Here is a 6204-nt window from a genome sequence, read left to right on the forward strand (position 1 = left end):
AACTTTGAATGCTTTAAAACAAAAATTATGCATATATATTTATTTTATTTTTCAACTGCTATTGTAAAAATATGATAGGAGCCTTGTATTAAATTTTCAAATCTTAGATTTTAAAAAGAAAAACATTTATGTATTTCTATCTAAGATAATTTGAACATTGTCGTAATTTTTACGTATTTAGTCAAAATTTGAATTTTAAATGCTTATAAAAAAAATTTGTGACTATATTGTATGTATATTGTATGTATATTGCTTTTATTTTTCAACTGCTATTGTAAAAACATATTATGAGCCTTGTATTAAATTCTCAAGTATTTTGACAGGGCCAAAAAATTTTTATCGACACTTTAAAAAAAATTTTCAGACAAATTGAAAATTTCCGACGTCTATAAATATCTCAAAAAAGTCAAAATATTTTTAAAATTAAATCATGTAAAGAAAATGCCAATCTAAATAACTGATAAAATTTTCAAGTATCTACGACTTATACTTTTTGAATAATAACGAATATTTAAAATCGTTTCAGGATAAATCGTTATCGTTACTCTATTTCGTAAAAATTTAAAATTCAAACGCACTTAAAATTTTTCCTATAATGATGCTTCGAGTTTTCTCTATAGCTACTTGAAGGAAAACTTATGGAAAACTTAGTGTTGTATTTTTAATCCTTAGTTATAAACGCAAAAAAATTTATGTTTTTTCAACTTCAAAATTACTTGCAAATTTTCGCGTTTTCGACAGATTTCGTAAAAATTTGAAATATAAACGCTTATAAAAAAAATTGTGACTTACGATTTTTAATTTTTTTTTAGCTACAATAAGAACAACTCATAAGGAACCTTGTATATTTAATACAAATTTATTTCAAGTTATTTGGTCGTCCAACATTTTTTTACCGACACTTCAAAAAAAATTTGAAAATTTCAGTGGTCTATAAATAACTCAAAAAAGTCAAAAAATTAAAAAAATTAAACTGTATTTAGATATCACCAATATAAACATTTGGTGAAAATTTCAAGTATTTACAGTGATTAGTTTTTGAATTACAACCATATAAAAAAATCGATTTAGTCGAAAACTGGTTTTGCGTAAAAATTCCCGTTTTTCTGTCATTTCTTTTTTGAAAACTGTTGGAAAATGTTTACTTTTGACCTCTATAATGCACCAATGACAGTGCCGGGTTAAGGGGGGGCAAAGGGGGCATTTGCCCCGGGCGGCAATTTTTTAGGGGCGGCTAATTCTTAACAGTGAAAACGAGAGTTTTGAATTTTTCTAATATATTTTAATTTTTTGGAAGAATCATCATTCATTGAAAAATGTGTATAACAAATAATAACTGTAATATTATATTAGATATTTATATCGAATCGCCTACCACAGAATTATTACGTGAACTTTCAGCGTATTATTAATATAATAGAAAGACCATATTATTATTATAGCGCTCGGACCGACGGCCAAGCGGCGACGCATTTCTATTTTTGTTCATATTATCGTAATATTTTCCAGTAGAAATATCGTACACAATATTAAATATGTTTAAAGCAGTAAATAATATAGTCGTGTTTGTTTCATACCCGTATGGCTATATTATAGGTTCGGTTATCTGTTATCTGTTCGTCTTTCGGGTCTCGTAGTAGTAGAACGTACTCGTAGTCTCGTCAACTGTCAAGTGTCAAGTCATATTTATTTAAAATTGAAAAAACGAAATTAATATTTCCTAACAGCAGTTTTTCATCAATTAATATGAGTGGAAAACGCATAAAGTTAAGTGGTGCTGAATTTCGCAAAAGAGCTGAGGAAAAAAATAAAAATGACAAACTAATTATTTCTCAGACGCCTAAAATTCAAAGTTTTTTCAAAAAAGTAAGAACTTTCGTGTTTAATAATATTATATAGTAGTGTTTACATACCTATTTATTAAATAATAATGAAGAATATAAAATATGAATAGTCGCGATAATATTTATGCTAAAGTTTTTAAAACGAATTTATAATTAATTTTAAATACTTCAGACTACGATTGTATTTTATTAGATTTCATTTTTCTATTGACTATTTTATATAAATGGTGGATCAGCATTATTTAACATAATATTATGCAATAATTTTTATTAACTGTTGTATACTTGTATCCAATTATCCAAATCCAATGTTTTAAAGTTTTTTTTTTAACTTTATTATTACTTTGATTATTTAAAATATTTTTTTAAATTTTGTCATTTATCAAATATTGTTGTTAAATAGTTAAAATAGTTTGCTAATCTGCAGAATGTAAGTTTTTATTTGTTTAATTCGGTTTTGATTTGCCAATAAATTTATTCAATCATAATCTACCTACATATTGTAAGAATGATGTTTTATGTTTTTATTTTACAGAATAAAATATTCTGTATTTTTTGATAACCTAACCTAACCTTAAATTGATTTACCCGTGGATTGTGAAATTTAGATTAGTTACTAAAATATGATCTTTTAAAATTTCCAGAAACACGATTCTGGTGTATTAATTGAAAAATCGTTAAAAACCGATGACGAAACCTTTCAATTATCAGATGAATAGATGTCATCGTTGGCTCTAATGAATATATTTAGAATTGTGTCCTTTAAAGTATGGATTGGAATGATTTTGTTAAAGAATTTGCTGTACAGAAAGCTAGGAAAAAGTTATAATGATACTAAAACTACTGATTTTACGATATGCTTATAAATATATATAAATTAAACAATTTTAACACTGTTGTTTTGTACGTTATTTTTTTATGATGGGTACAGGTTTGTAAAGGCCGGCATTTTAAAATCTGCCCCCAGGCGGCATATTCGCTAACCCGGCACTGAGTCCAATGATATTCACATTTACATCGGACACCACCCCCAAACTTTAAAATCGAAGCATTATTTCGACTAGTTATGCTGTACACAGACACACAAAAAAAACACACACATCATTGTAAAATCAATACATTCATCACTTCGTTCAGAATCTAAAATAAGAAAATCGTTCCAATGAGAAATCGAAAGAATATTCAATGTTGTACAAATTTTAACTTAAAACGATCATAAAAAAATTTATTCGACTTTCCAGCGAACATTTAATTTTTGATACTAATGTTGAATGTTAAATAAAGTTTAAAAAAAAATAACGAATTTCTAACACAAAAAATTTGTAAATTTTCTTGATTTTTAAGAATTTTCTCAAAAGACGAAATACAGACGCTCATAAAAAATTATTTTGGATTTACATTTAACTTTCTTTTTTTTATTTTCACTTAAACCTTAACTTACGAGGAACCTTATTTTCATTGTAAAGTTTTCTATCAAAGCTAAAAATGTGTGCTAACATTAATTTAACAAAAACTGATAATAATTGAAAACTTCATAATCCTACAAATTATTTAACAGAATTCAAAATGATTTTGGAAATTTTATGGTATATAGAAAAAGCTAAAGTAAACATTCAGTAAGAATGTCATGTGTATTGAGTTTTACTTAAAACCAAAATAAATTATTTGACAATGCAATGAACAGATGATTATATTATTATTATTTTTAGGCCACGATAAGACGTTGATAAAATAAAATCCAATAAATACTTTAGCCTATTACTCTGAAAGCCTAATAGCCGTAATGTAATAACCACCTCTGAAAAATCCAAAGGGGGGGGGGGTGATCCGCCCATTGCCCCCCTCAGATACGCCACTGGATAATACAATAATACATATTAGTATTGAAGCAATTGCTTAATATCTCTAATCATAAAATCAACCTTTAAGGGCTTTAGGCGGTAACAAAAAATGTATTATAGATTTTATTACAGTCCACAAAGGTCGACTTATTTTTGTTGTAAGTTATTTTTATTACTTATTATCCTGTTTCTGTTTAACTGTAATAAGCGTTGTAGTATGTATATTACAGTTATATTCAGAGCCCAACTTAGGGGGAAGGCTAGGGGGGCTGCAGCCCCGGGCTCCGATATTATTTGGAGCCCCGAGCCTCTGTTGATATTTAATTATTAAAGTGGCATTTTGAAATAATTGTATGATATATTGATATTACTATAGTTACGTAGTTTCGTTAGTCACGTAGGTATCGTAATGGAATTTATGATTATTCTTTAATCGATAAAATAAGCTATTAAGTTTTAAGATAAAGTTGGTCAAAAGCACTTTATATCGTTATGATTACAATTTATGTACCGACACTTCTTTATTTATATTCATATTGTAGGGTTAGGATTTATATGCAATAAAAAATTGTAAAATATGCAAAAACAAATTTTTTATTATTATTTATTATAATTCATAATTTTAGATTCTGAACGAAGTGATGAATGTATTGATTTTACAATCATGTGTGTTTTTTTGTTTTTTGTTTTTTTTTGTTTTTGTGTCTGTGTACAGCACAACTAGTCGAAATAATGCTTCGATTTCAAACTTTGGGGGTGGTTTCCGATGTAAAATTGAAGATCCTTGGTGCATTATAGAGGTCAAAAGTAAACATTTTCCAACAGTTTTCAAAAAAATCGAGAAAAACAAAAAAAAAATGACAGAAAAACGGGAATTTTTACGCAAAATCAGTTTTCGACCAAATCGATTTTTTTATATGGTTGTAATTCAAAAAATAATCACTTTAAATACTTGAAATTTTCACCAAATGTTTATGTTAGTGTTCTCTATATACAGTTTAATTTTCAAAAATTTTTGACTTTTTTTGAGTTATTTATAGACCACTGAAATTTACACTTTTTTTGAGAATTTTTTTTTGAAGTGTCGGTAACAAAATGTTGGACGACCAAAAAAACTTGAAAATTTAATACAAGGTTCCTTATGAGTTTTTCTTATTGTAGCTAAAAAAAATTAAAAATCGTAAGTCACAATTTTTTTTAATAAGCTTTTATAGTTCAAATTACGAAATCTGTCGAAAACGCGAAAATTTGCAAGTAATTTTGAAGTTGAAAAATCATAAAATTTTTTGCGTTTATAACTAAGGATTAAAAATACAACACTAAGTTCTCCATAAGTTTTCCTTCAAGTAGCTATAGAGAAAACTCGAAGTATCATTATAGAAAAAATTTTAAGTGCGTTTGAATTTTAAATTTTTACGAAATAGCGTAACGATAACGATTTATCCTGAAACGATTTTAAATATTTGTTATTATTCAAAAAGTATAAGTCATAGATACTTGAAAAATTTCACAAGTTACTAAGATTGGCAATTTTCTTTACATGATTTAATTTTCAAAATATTTTGACTTTTTTTGAGATATTTATAGACGACTGAAATTTTCAATTTGTCTGAAAATTTTTTTTTGAAGTGTCGATAAAATTTTTTTGGCCCTATCAAAATACTTGAAAATTTAATACAAAGTTCCTCATAAGTTATTCTTAAAGTGATTAAAAAATTATAAGAATACATAGGCACAATTTTTTTTTATAAGCGTTTATAGTTCAAATTTTTACGAAATCTGTCAAAAATGTGAAAATTTGCAAATAATTTTGAAGCTGAAAAATCATAAAATTTTTTGTGTTTATAACTAAAGATTAAGAATACATCACTAAGTTTTCCATAAGTTTTACTTCAAGTAGCTATAGAAAAAACTCGAAGCGTCATTATAGGAAAAATTTTAATTGCGTTTGAATTTTAAATTTTTATGAAATAGCGTAACGATAACGATTTATCCTGAAACGATTTTAAATATTTGTTATTATTCAAAAAGTATGAGTCCTAGATACTTGAAAATTTTACCAGTTATTAAGATTGGCATTTTCTTTACATGATTTAATTTTCAAAATATTTTGACTTTTTTTGAGATATTTATAGACAACTGAAATTTTCAATATTTCTGAAAATTTTTTTGGAAGGGTCGATAAAATTTTTTTGGCCCTATCAAAATACTTGAAAATTGAATACAAAGTTCCTCATAAGTTATTCTTATAGTAATCAAAAAATTATAAAAATACATAGGCACAATTTTTTTTATTAGCATTTGAAGTTCAAATATTGACTTAATACGTAAAAATTACGGCAATGTTCAAATTATCTTAGATAGAAATTCATAAAAGTTTTTCTTTTTAATTCTAAGATTTGAGAATTTAATACAAGGCTCATAATATATTTTTACAATTGCAGTTGAAAAATAAAAGAAATATATAGCTACATTTTTTTTTTACATGCATTCAAATTTTAATTTTGACAACATACGTA

At 25.9% G+C, this 6204-nt stretch overlaps 1 long non-coding RNA gene across 1 annotated transcript; it reads left to right on the top strand.

Moving 5' to 3' along the window:
* The first annotated feature begins 1602 nt into the window (after positions 1–1602).
* Positions 1603–2735, top strand: LOC149060237 (uncharacterized). The gene is made up of 2 exons (XR_016189957.1): positions 1603–1866; positions 2489–2735. It is a non-coding gene; the product is annotated as an uncharacterized LOC149060237 (long non-coding RNA).
* Positions 2736–6204: the final 3469 nt, after the last annotated feature.

The sequence above is a fragment of the Diuraphis noxia genome, unplaced genomic scaffold, assembly GCF_037042655.1.
Source record: "Diuraphis noxia isolate RWA-SAM2 unplaced genomic scaffold, SU_Dnox_SAM2 contig0001, whole genome shotgun sequence".
Lineage (NCBI taxonomy): Eukaryota > Metazoa > Arthropoda > Insecta > Hemiptera > Aphididae > Diuraphis > Diuraphis noxia.